This window comes from Panthera leo, chromosome E2 (assembly GCF_018350215.1).
Source record: "Panthera leo isolate Ple1 chromosome E2, P.leo_Ple1_pat1.1, whole genome shotgun sequence".
NCBI lineage: Eukaryota > Metazoa > Chordata > Mammalia > Carnivora > Felidae > Panthera > Panthera leo.
This window is the reverse complement of record NC_056693.1, coordinates 715,349-733,795: the sequence shown is the minus strand read 5'-3', so window position 1 is coordinate 733,795 and position 18,447 is coordinate 715,349. Positions and strand designations below refer to the sequence as shown.

At 42.7% G+C, this 18,447-nt stretch overlaps 1 long non-coding RNA gene across 1 annotated transcript; it reads left to right on the top strand.

The window, feature by feature from the left end:
* Positions 1 to 199: 199 nt before the first annotated feature.
* LOC122207790 lies at positions 200 to 18,292 on the top strand. The gene is made up of 2 exons (XR_006197008.1): positions 200 to 288; positions 18,082 to 18,292. It is a non-coding gene; the product is annotated as an uncharacterized LOC122207790 (long non-coding RNA).
* Positions 18,293 to 18,447: the final 155 nt, after the last annotated feature.

Below are 18,447 nucleotides of genomic sequence, written 5' to 3'. Positions count from 1 at the left end.
GCTCCCACTTCCTCTTCCTGAGGTAAATGACACATCATTCAAATGTGTCCAGCACTTAAGAAACCAAAGGAGGCCGTGCACTGCTGGAAAGATGTTGCTCTTCAAATGCTTGCAGCCTGAAGCGTTAGAGTCAGTTTTGGAATTGGTCGGGAACAATACAAAAGTCCCCGTTATCATAAAAATTCAGCCCAGTGCATTTTGAAGGTCTTCAGGATCAGTCACTCATTTGTGAATTGGGCAGCATCACATCTAGCAAGTTAAGGGAAGCAACAAAGAGCTACAGAAAGGGTAAGGTTTTTAAAGCTGGAACAAGAAGTTCATAAGCAGAAAAAAGGATTATGTCAGGCGAGGTCACTTTGTTATGGGACAAAAAGGTCTTATCAGCGGAATACCTCATCTTTGGGCGACGCAGAGGACCCATTCGTGGGGCCGATTAACCTTTTGGTGCTGACCACAACATTCCTCACTGACCAGTGGAAACTATATTTCTGGGTAGTGCTGAAGTTGTATGAGTTTAGGTATTGTGCCCCGCTTTGGTGACATGACCCAGCAGAAGTGACTCCATTTGGGGCCTGTGGTTCCCTTTGTCACAGCCTATACAAGTCCGTGACAGGGATGGTAGGCCACCCTGAATTAGGTAAATTGACAACGTCAGCCTCTGGTTCCACACAAAACTTCATATGCCCATATCGTGATTGTTGTCCCATCTTTTTTTAAATTTAATTTAATTTAATGTTTATTTACGTTTGAGAGAGAGCCAGAGTATGAGTGGAGAAGGGGCAGAGAGATGGAGACACAGAATCCAAAGCAGGCTCCAGGCTCTGAGCTGTCAGCACAGAGCCTGACGTGGGGCTCGAACCCACGAACCGCGAGATCATGACCTGAGCCAAAGTTGGACCCCCAACCGACTGAGCCACACAGGCGCCCCGTGTCTTCCCATCTTTTGAGGAACATTTTTATCCATATGTTACTTACTCCACATTCCCAGATATACTCAGTTCCTGTCAGGAGATTGACATCGATCCCAAACAGAGAGCAACTTAACTGATGCTATATTTGGTACCAAACACGTTGCCATTTAGTTGGAGCCAGTGTGCAAAGGGAGAATCTGAACCCTGAAGTAAAGGATTATCTGACCCCAATGACCTCATCCTCTTGCTGGGAAGTGATTCTCATTTCTTCAGGCACTGGCAGTAGGAATTGAAAGTATCCTAGAAAATCAGATGTGAAATGCCCATTTCAGAAAGCAGTTCACAACGTTTATCTAGTGGTTTAAGACAGTGCCAGAAATACCTATGAGCAAACCAACATTCCACCTCCCTACACATCAGTAAAGAGTAAAAAACAGTTACAAACTAACAGAACTTTTAGAAGCAGGCTGTAAGTCTGAGAAATAGATAGAACCAAATGGAGCATGTGACTGTGCTAAACCAATACTTGGTTTTTTGTGAAGGTTTTATCTCAAGAATGTGACGTTTTCATTCCTACAAGCATTGAACAATACTACTGTCCAGCTTAAAAATAAATAGCCAGTTACTTTACTAGCAAACTGAATTTATTCACAAATGACAAAGGAATTTCAACTGAGGATAACCACACCATGGCAATCCACAGGCAAGGTTCAAGAGACAGAGGGAAAGTCAGCATTAAAAAAAAAATAAAGGTCCAGAGCTACTTTCACAAATGTTTATTTATTTTTTAGAGAGGGAGAGCAAGTGAGAGGGGCGGGGGGCAGGGGTGGGCACATTGGATCCAGAGCAGGATCCGGGCTGACACCAGATAGCCCAATGTGGGGCTTGAACTCATGAACCATAAAAAAATGGCCTGAGCTGAAGTTGGAAACTCAACCAAGTGAGCCACTTAGGCATCACAAAAGTCTGGGTTTATTAGGTTTAAGGTGGAGATTGGGGACAGTTGCTTTCAACAAAAGTTCACTGAAGAACAAAAGTTTGAGGTTGTGGTGGGTTTTCACTGGCTGCATGCCATGGTTAGTGTTTCCTTAATGGGGCAAGGAGAGATCATCCTTCTTTTTGTGAAAGGCAGGAGATTAATTTCCTACTGGGAGTGTGTCCTCCCTTGTCAAGACAAAAGTTATCTCCCCTCCTCCCGCTCTTTATGCATGTCATGTCTGTGTGACAGGTCTCCTTCCAGGGCCTCCTGAATCCATTCTAGTAAGATTTCATTTACTAATCTTCACACTAATTTGGAGACTTATGAGAGGTAGATGAGAGGTAAATTCTAATGTCATTTTTACTCACTGTTCTAAAATATGTGCATTGAGCACATAATGTGTTTTCAAGAACTTTTGGTAGATGCATGTGAAAATTCAGTTACAAGAGAAGCAGTCCCGTCTTCATGTGCCTTTTATTGTGTTCAAGAAAAACACAGGAAACATGAAGCAGGAATACTAAGTTCTATTGTACGTTAGAATGTGGCAGGTGTGATGGAAACAACAAGAGGTGATTTTGTGAGAAAAGGACGTTGGAGTGGCGCCTGGGTGCCTCAATGGGTTAAGTGTCCTACTTCGGCACAGGTCATAATCTCACAGTTCATGAGTTCGATCCCTGTATCGGGCTCTGTGCTGACAACTCAGAGACTGGAGCTTGCTTCAGATTCTGTGTCTCCCTCTCTCTGCCCCTCTCATTCTCACACTCTGTCTCTCTTGAAATAAATAAATAATTTTTAAAATTAAAAAAAAATAGAGGAGGACATTTTATGTAATATTACACAGGGCTGTGTGGCAGCCCTCATTATTACGTGCACCATGAGTAAATGTGAGTCCTGTGGGTTATTACTTTTATTAGTTTTGTTTAAATAAAGCGAGGTACATTAAAATTTAGAAGTGCCTGTTTGAGCAAACACCAAATCCAATCAGGCAGCCCCAAACCCAACTAGGGGAAAGGCTTTTGTAGACCAAAATGAGAAGAAAAGGAAACACGTTACATGACTGGCTATACCTTCAGAAACTATCTTATATGGGAAAGCCTAGTTGCCTGTTAGAGACAGGGTGCCCTTGGGTTTTGAATTCTGACCCTTGAGGCATTTACAAGAATTTGCTTGAAGTGAGGTGTAGGTGGCTAAGGCATTGGAGCCACCTGAGTCTAATGGCCTTCTTGTTGATGTACAGTTTTCAGCAAAAGAAACACGTTGGTAGATGGCTTCAGTGTGTGGACTCCTTGGCATCAGAGCCCCTGGAACTCCATTCATTTAAGCCTTTAGATTGCTTGGCTCACTGCAGAGAAACTCAGGAGGTGTCCATTAGACATCTTTGGACTGGGGGAGGGGAGGAGCTAAGATACTGGCAGAGTAGGAGGATCCTAGGCTCATTTCTTCCCTTAAACACGACTAAATAACTATCCAATCATTCTGAATACCCATAAAATCAACCTGGGTTCAACAGAACAAACTGCACAACTAGAGGCAGAGAAGATGTCACATCAAGGGAAGCAGGAAGTGCAGATATGGGGTTTGGGCAAGAAACAGATTGGGGGGCTGCAGAGGGCTGGGATCCCTGAGAGATGAGAGACAGAGAGAGACAGAGAGAGACAGAGAGAGAGAGAGAGACAGAGAGAGGGAGGGAAGGAGGGAGGGAGGGAGGAGAGCACAGGGGATTGCACTAGGAGAACACTTCCCCAAAGCCATTCACTGGAAAAATGAGAGGGCCTGACATTTGGCAGCTTTTGCAACCAACAGAGCTCAGAGACTAGATTTTAAATGTTGGTGGGTTTCACTGGGATGCAGCCCTGAGCGTCTGCCCTACTCCTCTAGAGAAGGCAGGCAAGCAACCTGGAGTCAGAAGGCACGATCTGAAGAACACCTAGGGACCACAGGGGAGACACTGTTCACTCTTCTTGGAGTGTATCTGTGAGAAGTGGGTTAGCAGAGATGCCTCCCTGGGAACAAAAGAACCAGCTGCACCATTTCCCTCCCATGCCCCTTGGCATAGATGCAGAAGAGCTGCTGAGGGTGGCTCAGGCTGACACTGGCTGCCTAGCCTGCTTGCTCCAAGTCCCAAGGCCCGTGCTCTGGGGCAACCGCCCCTCTCGGTCAAACATGCATCAGCCTCAGGATGGAGAGACCCTATCCCAGGTAATCAGCACAGGCCCCTGCCACAGCATGTCCCTAAATTTTTGAGTTGTAAAAGTCAGCATACTGGGCTGGGATAGAGCCCAAAGCACTGCTCCTGGCAAGCAAACATCCCAGAGACAGACAGAGTGAAAACGGCTCTCTGTAACCTGCCTTGGATGCATGGGGGATTATTCACTCTTCTGGGAGTGCTTCCCTGAGAGCAGTAAGCATGGAGACCCCTCTCCAGGATCAAAGGGGTTGGCTGGTGCCATTTTCCTCCACTGCCCCTCAGCAAAATCCAGCTCCAGTAAACAGCACAGGGCGAACACTGGTTTCCTAACCTGCATACACCAAGTCCCACCCACCTGCACTCTGCCAGCACTGCCCTTCTGGGCCACGTGGGCTTAAGTCCCACGGCTGTGGGCCCATTCGAAAGATGACCAGCAGAAACCCACACACACACCACATCTCCTGACCAGAGAGTTCTGCAAGGATTCAGTTCTAGTGGAAGTAGCATCAGGTCTCATTTAACAAGCAGGCCTGAGACACCTAGTTAAAATTTGCCACATTCAGGCCAAGGACCAAACAGTGCCCACTGTGGGCAAGGAGAACCTCTGCAAGCAACTGGCCTGAAGGATAGAGCAGCAAATCACAGCAGTAGAGTACACACAGTACACACAACAGACACTCCCTGAAGCACCAGGCCATGGACACTATATGACTTCTCCTTAATAAAGCCATTACTCTCAGGAAAAGAAAATTTGATGGGCTTCTCTAATATACAGAAGAAGACAGAGACCTAAACAAAATGCCCACATGGAGGAATTCTTCCCTAAAGGAAGAACAAGATAAAATTACAGCCAGAGCACCTTAGACGGTTGAGCATCCAATTCTTGATTTTTGGCTTAGTTCATGATCTCACGGATCATGAGATTGAGGCCCATATCGGGTTCTGTGACTAGGCGAGAAGCCTGCTTGGGATTTTCACTCTCCCTCTCTCTCCAGCCATCCCCTGTCTCACTCTCTCATTCTCTAAAAATAAATAAATACAATTCAAAAAACAACAACAACAACAGTAAAATCACAGCCAGAGATCTATTAACACAGATCTAATTAATATATTCATGGAGAACTTAAAGCAATAATCTGAGGATACTTGCTGGGCTTGAGAAAAGAAGGGAAGACATCTGGGAGGTCTTTACCAGAGAAACAAAACAGTTAAAAAACAATCAGGCAGGAATGAAAAGTGCAATGACTGAGACTTGAAACACATTGGATGTAATGACAAGGGTGGAAGAAGGAGAGGAACAAATAAGTCATATAGAGGATAGAAATAGGGAAAATAATGAAGATGAACAAAGGAGAGAAAGAAGACAGAGGATCATGGGGATAGACTTAGGGAACTCGGTGATTCCATCAAACATAATAGCATTCGTATCATAGGAGTCCCAGAAGAACTGGAGAGGGAAAAGGAGATAGAAAGTTGATTTCAGGCCATTATAGCTGAAAACTTCCCTTATCTGAGAAAGTAAATAGACATCCAAATCCAGGACGGAAAAAGAACTCCCAACAAACTCAACAAAAGCACCGCCAGCACCATACATATTATAATTAAATTTGCAAAATATACTGCTAAATCAAAAATCCTAAAAGCACCAAGACAATAGAAGCCTCTAACTAACAAGGGAAGACCCATCAGAATAGCTGCAGATCTCTCCATAGAAACTTGGCAGGCCAGAAGGGAGTGGCATGATATATTCAACGTGCAGAATGGGAAAAGTATGCAGCCTAGAATACTCTATGCAGCAAGAGTGTCGTTCAGAATGGACGGAGAGATAAAGAGTTTCCCAAAAAACAAAAATGAAAGGAGCTCACGACCACTAAACCAGCCCTCCAAGAACTATTAAAGGGGACTCCTAGAGTGAGAAGGAAAGACCAAAACTGATAGAGACTGGAAAGAACAGAGAAAATCTCCATAAACAATGATAAAACAAGTCATAAAATGGAACTAAATTCATTTTCATCAATACTTACTCTTATCAGTTCAGGTCTTGATCTCTGCATTTGAGTTTGAGCTCTTGCTTGGGCTCTGTGCTGGGTGTGTAGCTTACTTAAAAAAAAATTACTCTGGGAGTGCCTGAGTGGCTCAGGTAGATGAGTGACCAACTCTTGGTTTAGGCTCAGGTCATGATCTTACGGTTCATGAGTTCAAGCCCTGTATCAGGCTCTGTACTGACAGTGTGGACCCTGTCTCTGTCTCTGTCTCTGTCTCTGTCTCTCTCTCTCTCTCTCTCACTGTAACTCTCTCTCCCTCTCTCACTCTCTCTCTCACACTTCTTCTCTCTCTCTGTCTCTCTCTCTCCCCTTATCTTTCTGCTCCTCCTGCATTCTCTGTCTCTCACCATCTCTCAAAATAAATAGATAAACTTAAAAAAACTATTCTGAATGTAAATGGAGTAAACTTTCCATCAAAATACATAGGGTGTTACAATCTCTAAAAAAACCAAGACTAACCCCCCCCACCCAATAAACCAGCAAGAAAACAAGACCCTTCTGTATGCTGCCTCAAAAAGACTCGTTTAAGACCTAAGACACCTGCAGATTGAAAGTGAGGGGATGGAGAATCATCTATCATGCAAATGAACATCAAAGAAAGCTGGAATAGCAAGACTCATATCAAACAAGATTTTATTTTATTTATTTTTTTTTTAACGTTTATTTATTTTTGAGACAGAGAGAGACAGAGCATGAACAGGGGAGGGTCAGAGAGAGAGGGACACACAGAATCCGAAACAGGCTCCAGGCTCTGAGCTGTCAGCACAGAGCCCAACGCGGGGCTCGAACTCACAGAACGTGAGATCATGACCTGAGCCGAAGTCGGACGCTTAACCGACTGAGCCACCCAGGCACCCCTCAAACAAGATTTTAAACCAAAGACTATATAACAAGAGTTGAAGAGGACACTATATCATAAGAAAAAGAAGAATCCAACAATAAGATCTAACAATTGTAAATACTTATGCCCTGAATATGAGAGTACCCAGATATATAAAACAATAAATAACAAACATAAAGGGAGCTATGATGGTGGAGTAACAGAAGGGCCTTCCCTATACAGTCCTCATCCCTTCAACACAGCTAGATAAATATCAAATCATTCTGAACACCCAGGAAAACGATCTGAAGACAGACATGACAAACTGCACCACTAAAGAAAGAGACAAGAGGCCACACCGTGAAAGTTAAGAGAGGTGGAGATATGACTTGGGGGAGGAAAGGGCTGCGTGTGCTGCAGAACAGAGGGAGCCATGATCACAGAGAGATGACACACAAAGAGAAACGGAAAGGGAAAGGGGAAAGGGGAAAGGGGAAAGTGAAGGGGAAGGGGAAGAGAAGCGAGAGGGGGAGGAGTAGGGAGAGGGAGAGGGAGAGAGAGAGAGGAGAGAGGATGAAAGCACACAGAACCCAGGGGATTGCACAAGGAAAACACTTTCTAAAGCCATTCACAGGGAAAACAAGAAGGGCTGATTATCGTGAATTTTAAGAATGAATGGAGCTCAGAGATCCTCATTTTGGCTGGTATGGATCCTGGTGGCTGTGTAGTGCTCATGTGGAAAGAGAGGGCAGCGCCCTGGAGCACACAGCATGATCTGAGGATCCCCTGGGGTGCACTGGAAGAGATGTTTCCCCCTTCTTGGAGTGCACCTGGCAGAGGAGACATTGTCTCTCACTGGTCCAAGCATTTGGCAGGTGCCATTGTGCACACCCACCTCTTAGCACAAGGGCAGAGACACCTGCTGAGGGCAGCCAACCTAGACACCGGTTTTTGTTGCACTTTACCCCAAACGCCAAGCTCCTGTGCACTGGTGCAACTGCCTTTCTAGGACAGACCTGCATCAGCACCAGCATGGCAAAACACCCCTCCCCCAATCCAGAGTACCGGTGTGGGTCTGCACCACGACAGGCCCCTAAACTTTGGAGTTTTAAAACTCACCCAGCCTGCCTGGGATACAACACAGGTGCACTGCACTGCCAGATCGGCAGACAGCCCAGACACAGATGCGGTGAAGGCAGGGATCTGTGGGACACCTGGGACACATGCAGGGAGATGATTCACTCATCTCATCTCTGAGGGCTTCCCAGACACCAGCCGGCATGAACTTCCCTCTCGGGAATGAGAAAGAGGGCTGGTGCCATTTTCATCGCCCACTCATCAGTATGGACTGACTTCAGTGAGCAGCACAGCGCAAACAGTGGAGTCCAGAACTGCTTTCAACAAGCCCCACCAATCTGCACTCTGCCAGTGCCTCCTTACTAGGGCAAGCGTGCCTGAGAACCAGAGCAGCATGCCCTTCCCACTGAAGACCAGCACAAACACCCCGCGCATACAAGACTACGGACCACAGAGTGCTACAAAGCTTCAGTTAACTGGAAATAGCATCAGGGCTCTTTCATCAAGTAGATGAGAGCACAGCTAGTTAAAACTTACCACACTCTTGACAAGGTGCAAACACTCCCCAGTGGTGAAATGGAGAAACTTTGCTGAAGAGTGACCTGAGGGAAACAGCAGCAAAAACACAGCAGCAGACTGCACACAGCATACACACAGCATATACCTGGCACCTGAAGCACCAAGGCTCTGGTCAGTATTATGACCTGTTTTTAACAAAGCCATTACTCTCAGAATCAGAGAACATAGCAGGCTTTCCTAACACAGAGAAGAAGACAGAGACCTAGACAAAATACAAGAGGGAGGAATTCATCCCAAAAGAAAGAGCAAGAAAAGGTCACAGATAGGGATCTAATCAAAAGAGGTATAGGTAATATGCCTGATATAGAACTTAAAGCAACAATCATAAGGATGCTACCTGGGCTTGAGAAACCGCAGAAGACAGCAGGGACTTCCTTACCACAGAAATAAAAGAACGAAACACTAGTCGGCCTGAAATAAAGAATGCCAAAACCGAGAAGTGAAACTGATGGATTGTAATGACAACAAGGATGGAAGAAGCCGTGGAATGAATAAGTGATATAGAAGATAAAATTATGGAAAATAATAAAGCTGAAAAGAAGAGGGAAATAAAAATATTGGATCATGAACGTAGAACTAGGGAACTTAGCGACTCCACAAAATGTAGTAATACTCATATCATAGGAGTCCCAGAGAAAGAAGAGAGAGGAAAAGGGGGCACGCTTATTTGAGGAAATTATAGCTGAAAACTTCCCTAATTCAGGGAAGGAAACAAACGTCCAAATCCAAGAAGCAGAGAGAACTCCCATCAAAATCAACAAAAGCAGTGGACTTCAAGCTGCATTACAAACGTGTAATCAACAAGACAGTATGGCACTGGCGTAAGAACACACACTCAGATCAGTGGGACAGAACACAGAACCCAGAAATGGACACAGAAACGTATGGCCAACTAATCTTTGGCAAAGCAGGAAAGCATATCCAATGGAATAAAGACAGTCCCTTCAGCAAGTGGTGCTGGGAAAACCGGACAATGACATGCAGAAAAAACGATTCTGGACCACTTTCTTACACCATACACAAAAATCAACTCAAAATGGATGAAAGACATAAATGTAAGACAGGAAGCCATCAAAATCCTTGAGGACAAAGCAGGCAAAAACCTCTTTGACCTTGGCCACAGCAACTTCTTACTCAACAAGTCTCCAGAGGCAAGGGAAACAAAAGCAAAAATGAACTCCTGAGACCTCATCAAAATAAAAAGCTTCTGCACAGCGAAGGAAACAATCAGCAAAACTAAAAGGCAACCAGTGGAATGGCGGAAGATATTTGCAAACGACATATCAGATAAAGGGTTAGTATCCAAAATCTAAAAAGAACTTATCAAACTCAACACCCAAAAAACAAATAGTCCAGTAAAGAAATGGACAAAAGATATGAATAGACATTTCTCCAAAGAAGACACATGAAAAAAATGCTCAACATCACTCATTATTGGGGAAATACAAATCAAAACCACAATGAGACACCACCTCACACCTGACAGAAGGGCTAACATTAACAAACTCAGGCACAACAGATGTTGGCGAGGATGCTGAGAAAAAGGATCTCTTTTGCACTGCTGGTGGGAATGCAAACTGGTGCAGCCACTCTGGAAAACAGTATAGAAGGTCCTAAAAAATTTGAAAATAAAACTACCCTACGACCCAGCAATTGCAGTACTAGGTATTTATCCAAGGGATGCAGGTATGCTGTTTCGAAGGGGCACATGCACCCCAATGTTTATAGCAGCACTATCAACAATAGCCAAAGTATGGAAAGAGTCCAAATGTCCATCGATGGATGAATGGATAAAGAAGATGTGGGGTGTGTATGTGTACACACACACACACACACACAAACAAACACACACACACTGGAGTATTACTCGGCAATCAAAAAGAATGAAATCTTGCCATCTTGCAACTACATGGATGGAACTGGAGGGTATTATGCTAAGCGAAATTAGCCAGAGAAAGACAAATATCATATGACATCACTCCTATGAGGACTTTAAGACACAGAACAGATGAACACAAGGGAAGGGAATCAAAAATAATATAAAAACAGGGAGGGGGACAAATCATACGAGACTCTTAGATATGGAGAACAAACAGAGGGTTACTGGAGGGGTTGTGGGATGCGGAGTGGTCTACATGGGTAGGGATGTTAAGGAATCTACCCCTGAAATCACTGTTGCACTATATGCTAACTAACTTGGATGTAAATTTAGAAAAAGAAAAGAAAAAAAAATCAACAAAAGCAGGCCAACACCAGGACATATCATAGTAAAATTTGCAAAATATAGAGATAAGGAAAAAATCCTAAAAGGGAAAAGGGAAAAGAAATCCATAACCTACAAGGCAAGACAAATAAGGTTAGATCTTTCCACAAAGACCTGGCAGATCTGAAGGGAGTGGCATGAATCACTTTGCTGAATGGGAAAAATCTGCAGCCAAGAATACTCTATCCAGCAAGACTGTCATTCTGAAGAGAAGGAAACCTAAAGAGCTTCCCAGACAAACAAAACTTATGGAGTTTGTGACCACCAGATGAGATCTGCAAAAAATATTAAAGAGAACTCTTCGAGTGGGAAAGAAAGACAGAAAGTGACAAAGATTACACAGGAACAGAAAAAAATCTTCAGAAACAATGACTTAACAAGTGATACAGGGGCGCCTAGCTGGCTCAGTTGGTTAAGCGTCCGACTTCGGCTCAGGTCACGATCTCATGGTACATGGGTTTGAACCCCGTATCGGACTCTGTGCTGACAGCTCAGAGCCTGGAGTCTGCAACGGATTCTGTCTCCCTCTCTCTCTCCCCCTCCCCTGCTTGTTCTCTCTCTCTCTCTCTCTCTCTCTCTCCCTAAAAGAAATAAACATTAAAAAAATTTTTAAAACCACAAGTGATACAATGGCACTAAATTCATAACTGTCAATAATCACTCTAATGTAAATGAACTAAATATTCCAATCAAAAGACTTAGGGTGTCAGAATGGATGAAGAAAACAAGATCCATCTACATCCTGTCTACAAGAGACTCACTTTATATTTTTTTATTTTTAAAAATTTTTAAATATTTTTCAGAGAGAGACAGAGAGGGAGAGCTTGTGAAAGGGACAGACAGAGAGGGAGAGACAAAATCCGTAGCAGGCTCCAGACTCTGAGGTGTCAGCACACAGTCCAACACAGGGCTCGAACCCACAAACTGTAAGATCGTGACCTGAGCTGAAATTGGTCGCCTAACCAACTGAGCCGCCCAGGCCCCTCAGGAGACTCACTTTAGACCTAAAACACCTACAGACTGAAAGTGTGGGGATGGAGAAACATTTATCTTCTTAATAGATGTCAAGGGAAAGCCAGAGTAGCCATGCTTATATCAGACAGACTAGATTTAAACCAACGACTGTAACAAGAGTTAAGAATGGCACTATACCATAATAAAGGGGTCTATTCGCCAAGAACTAACAATTGTAAATATTTATGCCCCCATCTTGGCATTCCCAAAGATATAAATCAATTAATAACAAACATAATGAAACTCATTGATAATAATACAATAAAAGTAGATGGCTTTAACACCCCATTGACAGCAATCCACAGATCATCCAAGCAGAAAATCAACAAGGAAACGATGGCTTTGAATGACACACTGGACCAGATGCATGTAACCGACATAGTCACAACATTTCACCCTAAAGAAGCAGATACACATTCTTATCAAGGGCGCATGGGACATTCTCTAGAATATTATTACACAGTGGGTCACAATCCAGGCTTCAACAAGTACAAAAAGATTGAGATTACGTGATGCATATTTCCCACCATGACACTATGAAACTTCAGGTCAGCCACAAGAAACAATTTGGAAGCACCACAAATACGTGGAGACTAAAGTACATCCTACTAAAGTAGGAATGAGTCAACCAGGAAATGAAAGATAAAAAATTCATGGAAACAAATGAAAATGAAAACGAAAATGAAAATACGATGGTACAAAACCTTTGGGATGCGGGGTGCCTGGGTAGCTCAGTCGGTTAGGCGTCTGACTTGGGCTCAGTCATCATGTCATGGCTTGTGAGTTCGAGCCCTGCGTCAGGATCTGTGCTGACAGCTCAGAGCTTGAAGGCTGCTTTGGATTCTGTGTCTCCTTCTCTCTCTGCCCTTCCCATCCCCCCTCTCAAAAATAAATAAACATTAAGAAAAAAAGTTTTTTAAACTTTGGGATGCAGCAAAAGTGGTCCTAAGAGGTAAGTATATGGCAATACAGGCCCACCTCAAAAAGAAGAAAGGCAAACCTAACCTTATACCTAAAGAAGATAGAAAAAGAACAAATGAAGCCTAAAGCCAGCAGAAGGGAAATACTAAAGATTAGACTCGAAATAAGTGACATAGAGACAAACAAGTAAACAAAAACAAAAATGAAAACAAAAATAGAAGAACAGATCAATGAAACCAGGAACTTCTTCTTTGAAAGACACAATAAAAGGGATGAACACCTAGTGAGACTTATGAAAAAGAATAGAGAAAGCACTCAAATAAATTAAATCACAAATGGGAGAGGAGAGATCACAAGCAACAGCCCAGAAATACAAATATAAGAGAATATTATGAAAAATAATATACCATCACACCAGGTAATCTTGAAGAAATGAAAAAAAACCTAGAAACATATGAACTACCAAAACTGAAACAGGAAAAAATAGAAAATTTGAACAGACTGATAACCAGCAAAGAAATTGCACCAGTAGTCAAAAATCTCCCAACAGTAAATCTCTAGGGCCACATGGCTTCCCAAATTTTAAAGAAGAGTTAATACCTATTCTTTTCAAACTATTCCAAAAAATGGAAATGGAAGGAAAACTTCCAAACCAATTCTATGACACCAGAATTACCTTGATCGGAGAACCAAAGACCACACTAGAAAAAATAATTACAGGCAATATCCCCGATTAACATGGATGAGAAATTTCTCAACAAAACTGTAGCAAATCAAATCAAACAGCATGTTAAAAGAATCATTCACCATGAACAGAGTAGGATTTATTCCAGGGTTGCAAAGGTGATTCAATATTCACAAATCAATCGATGTGATACACCACATTAACAACAACAACAACAACAACAAAAACAACAACAACAACAACAACAGCAACAACAATAACAAGAAAGGATAAGAACAATAGGATCCTCTCAATAGATGCAAAAAACACTCGACAAAGTACAGCATCCATGCTTGAGGAAAACCCTCTTAAGTACGAATAGAGGGAACATATCTCAACATCAAAAGGCCAAATATAAAAGAGCCAAGGCTAATATAATCTTCAATGGGGAAAAAAGAGCTCTTCCTCTACAGTCAGGAACAAGATAGGGATGGCCACTCCCACCATTGTTATTTAACATTGTACCGGAAGTCCTTACTTCAGCAATCAGACAACAAAAAGAAATAAAAGGCACCCAAATTGGCAAGGAAGAAGTCAGATTTATACTATTTGCAGATGACACGATGCTCCATGTGGAAAACCTGAATGAGTCCACCAAAGAATTGCTAGAACTGATACCTGAATTCAGTAAAGTTCCAGGATACAAAAGCAATGTACAGAACTCTGTTCCATTTCTATATGCCAATAAAAAAACAGCTGAAAGAGAAATCAAGGAATCGATCTCTTTTACAATTGCCAGCAAAAACCATAAGATACCTAGGAGTAAACCTAAACAAAGAGGTAAAAAAATCTGTACTCTGAAAACCATAGAGCATTTATGGTAGAAATTGAAGATGACACAAACAAATGGAAACACATTATGTGTTCATGGGTTGGAAGAACAAATATTGTTAGAATGTCTATATTACCCAAAGCAATCTACACATTTAACGCAATCCCTATCAAAATACGACCAGGATTTTCACAGAGCTAGAACAAACTATGCAAAAATTTGTATGAAAACACAAAAGATCCCAAATGTCCAAAGCAATCCTAAAAAAGAAAATCAAAGCTGGAGGCATCACGATTCCAGAATTCAAGTTATATTACAAAGCTGTAGTGATCAACACAGTTGCACAAAAACAAGAAACATAGATCAATGGAACAGAGTAGAAAACCCGGAAATGAACCCACACCTATATGGTCAAATAATGCCCATCAAAGCAGGAAAGAATATCTAATAGAAAAAAGACAGTCTCTTCAACAAACGGTGCTGGGAAAACTGGATAGCAACATGCAAAAGAATCAAACTGGACCACTTTTTCACACCATACACAAAAAGTAAATTCAAAATGGATGAAAGAAGGGTGCCTGGATGACTCAGTCGGTTAAGCATCCAACTCTTGATTTTGGCGCAGATCACGATCTCACGGTTTGTGAGTTCAAGCCCCACGTCCGGCTCTGTAATGCCAGCATGGAGCCCACTTGGGATTCTCTCCTCCCTCCCTGTTATCCCCTCCCCCTCTCGTGTAGGCATGCACATGCATACTCTCCTTCTCTAAGTAAATTAAAAAAAATTTTTTTTTTAGTGGACGAAAGTCCTAAATGTGAGAGAAGAAACCATGAAAGCCTAGAGAACACAGGCAGAAACCTCTTTGAAATTGGCCTTAACGAGTTCTTACTAGATACGTCTCCCGAGGCAAGGGAAATAAAAGCTAAAGTAAACTATTGGAATTTCATCAAGATAAAAAAAAATTTCTGCATGGCAAAGAAAACAACGAACAAAACTAAAAAGCAACCTACAGAACGGGAGAAGATATTTTCAAATGACATATCTGAGAAAGGGTTAATATCCACAATTTATAAACAACTTATAACATTCAACACCCCAAAAAAAACCAAATAATTTACTTAAGAAATGGACAGAAGACACAAACAGACATGTATCCAAAGAAGATATACACATGGCTAACACACACATGAAAAGATACTCAACATCACTCATCATCAGGGAAATGCAAATCAAAACTACAATGAGATACCATGTCACACAACTCACAATGGCTACAGTTAACATCACAGGAAACAACAGATACTGGTGAGGTTGCAGAAAGAGGGTAACCCTCTTATGTTGGTGGGAATGGAAACTGCTGCAGCCACTCCGGAAAACAGTATGGAGGTTCCTCAAAAAGTGAAAAATGATACTATCCTACAATCCAGTAATTGCACTACTAGGTACTGACCCAAAGGATACAAAAATATTGATGCAAAGGAATACATGCACCCCCGATGTTCATAGCAGCACTATCAACAATAGCCAAATTAGGGAAAGAGCCCAGATTTCCATCGACTGATGAATGGATAAAGATGTGGTAGGTGTATGAGTGTATATATGTATGTATGTGTGTATATACATATATATGTTTATATGTGTGTGTATATGTATATGTACATATATGTGTTTATGCATATACATATATGTATATATATATGTATGTATGTGTGTATACACATACATATATATAATGGAATACTACTCAGCCACCATAAAGAATGCAATCTTGCCTTTGCAACGACATGGATGGAGCCAGAGAGTATGATGCTAAGTGCAATTAGTCAGTCAGAGAAACACAAATCCCATAGGACTTCACTCATATGTGAAACTTAAGAAACAACACAAATGAACATGGGGCGGGGGGGGGGGGACGGTGAGGAGAGAGGCAAGCAAGAAATAGACTCTTGTTAGGTGCTTTTTGCTTTTTGTTTTTATGTTGTTTTTTTTTTTTTTTTTTGAAGGGGGAGGAGGAGCACAGAGAGAGGGCGGCAGAATCCCAGGCAGGCTCTGTGTATGAGTGAAGAGTCTGATCCGGGGATCGACCCGCGAACTGTGAGATCACAACATGAGCTGAAATCAAGTTCTGGATGCTTAACCAACTAAGCCACCCAGGCTCCCCAAGAAACAGATTCTTAACTATAGAGAACAAACGCAGGGTTACTTGAGGATAGGTGGGTGGGTGGGGGATGTGTTAACAGGTGATGGCTATCAAGGGGTGCACTTGTCGTGATGAGCACCAGTTGTTGTAAGTAATGAATCACTAATTTCTACACCTGAAACTAATACTGCACTGTATTTTAACTAGCTGGAATTTAAATAAATACTTGGAGGAAAAAGTATTCTGCTGTCCTCTGAGTCTACAGAGCTACAGTCCGCAGGTACTGCAGCCTGGAGGGAGGGAGCCTGGCCCTCCCTAAATGCTTGTTCTCACAGTTTCATCTCTGCACTGACCTTCTCCATTAGCATCACCTACCAACTCACTAGAAATGCTCATTCTCAGCCTATACCCTAGACTGACCGACTCAGACACTTTCCGGGTGATTCCAAGAAGCAGTGCTTTTGTTTTGTTTTGTTTTGTTTTGTTTTGTTTTGTTTTGTTTTGTTTTGTGGTTTATTTATTATTGAGAAAGAGAGTGTGAGTGGGGGAGAGCAGAAGGTCCAAAGTGGGCTCTGCGCTGAGAGCAGAGAGCCCAATGCAGGCCTCAAACTTACAAACCATGAGATCATGACTTGAGCCTAAGTCAGATGCTCAACCAACTGAGCCATGCAGGCGCCACTAAAGAGCGGTGTTTTAAGAAGACTCCGGGTGAAATAGACACAGAGTTAAGTATTCCCTCCACTTACTTGTTCCTGAAGACAGTAAACCCAATATGCTTGTGTTTAACATGAATCTTCTCTAAGGCTGCAGGATTTGAGAACCAAGCCTGCAAAATTTATCAGCACACAAATGTTTCCTTCACTAAAAAGTAAGGTCTACAATAGCTGATTTTCTATTGTTTATTAATGGATTACTACTCCTTTATGAACATACAAAGTGAAAAGCCTTCAATCACTCTCCCTCATACAGAAAAACGGTATTTGCATACCGTACTGGTATCCTATTACCATACTGGTATCCAACTACTTTGGCACTTGGATGCACATCTGTGTATCTATGTTCAAATACATTCCTACATTACCAAAACTCAAGTTCTGGTGCCCATTGCTCGAAAACCCAATACTCAAGAGACAAGAGTTCAATGGAAAGGAACATGAGCTCATTCAGGCGGCTGGCCACCTGGGGAGAAGGCGGACTTTTGTACACAGGCCAACTCCCAGGTCTCTGCCTCCCCCAAGGGTTTTTAAAGCAGTTTAGGGCAGTTAACCAGAAAAGGGAGCATAGCGGTCTGGAGCATCTCTTGACTACATGCAGACTCTTCTGGTGCTAGCTATGGATGTTATCACAGTGCTCAAAGGTTTTACAACAGGTTCTGGTTCCCCAGTGCCTAGGGGTTGTGCAAGAGGGTCTGCTTTGTGTTGTGGCATGCGGAACTGCTCTGCTCTTCTAGGAGAGAATGCCTGATCTACAGAGAAACATCCGCAGAGAAATCATGGGGACGAAGGATGCTTGGGAAACCTTCAAGATGACTGGATTGGCCATAGGGTTTGAGGTGGCTGCACCCCTACATACTATTTTTGTTAGTACTGAAAGAGGACCTCAGTTGCCTCTATTTTGACTTCAAACTTTCTCGTTGGGTTCCTTCCAGCTTGTCTCTTGGCTAAGGAAGACCCTGATGGCAAGCGTTCCCAGATGAGAACCAAAACGACCCCTTCAAGCAATAAAGAGTGCCCTGAACAGCAAGACCCCACCCGTGAGTGACTCCATGACAATGATCTACTTGACTCACTGACTCCCTGCATGTACCCACCCACCTTTGCTGACATTTTTCTTATATAAACCTAGAAGTGTTTTCACCACTTTGGAATCGGTCTTTGAGAGTTTAGTCCACTGTGTTCCCTATGTTAGCCTGAGATTCACCCCCACTGGTTCCTCTGCCTTGGGATTTTGTCACCGCTGAGCAGCCAAACCTAGTCCACTTGGGACCCCCAGGCTTGATGCTCTTACATCCCTG